The sequence below is a fragment of the Eimeria mitis genome, genomic scaffold, assembly GCF_000499745.2.
Source record: "Eimeria mitis Houghton genomic scaffold, Emh_scaff4234, whole genome shotgun sequence".
NCBI lineage: Eukaryota > Apicomplexa > Conoidasida > Eucoccidiorida > Eimeriidae > Eimeria > Eimeria mitis.
Genome location: NW_013572559.1, coordinates 3491 through 4074, shown reverse-complemented (window position 1 = coordinate 4074; position 584 = coordinate 3491). Strand labels below are relative to the sequence as shown.

General features: G+C 18.3%; 1 protein-coding gene across 1 annotated transcript in view; it reads right to left on the bottom strand.

Annotated features, from left to right (window-relative positions):
• The window catches only part of EMH_0073630 (uncharacterized protein), a gene marked incomplete at both ends in the record, with an annotated part of 1735 nt that overhangs the window by 350 nt on the left and 801 nt on the right, over window positions 1-584 (bottom strand). The window lies entirely within an intron of this gene.

Here is a 584-nt window from a genome sequence, read left to right as displayed (position 1 = left end):
TATATATATATATATATATATATATATATATATATATATATATATATGCATATGTATATATATATATATATATATATATATATATATAATATATACATAAACATAAACACGAACATAAATATAAACAAACAAATATAAAGGAGAAACAGAAAGAGAGACAGAGACAGAAATAGAGACAGCAAAGGTAAAAAGGAGACACTAACAAGTGGGGCTACAACAGAAATAATAAATAAATAAATAATAATCAAAAACACAAAAAAATAAATAAAGATAAATAAAGATAAACAAAAGTAAAATAAATGAAAATAAAAAAATAAAAATAAATAAACAAATATCAACAGAAAGGACTAAAGACGAGCACTGAAAAGGAGACAAAAATATAATTAGAAAAAGGAGACAGCAATATAAATAAATTATATAGTAAACAAAAAGATAAAAATATAGATTATAAATAATAAATAAAAACACAAATGTAAATAATAATACACAAAAACATAAATATCAAATATAAATATAAACAATAAACATAAACAATAAATAAAAACATAAACAATAAAAATAAACCACAAACCCCACCACAAACC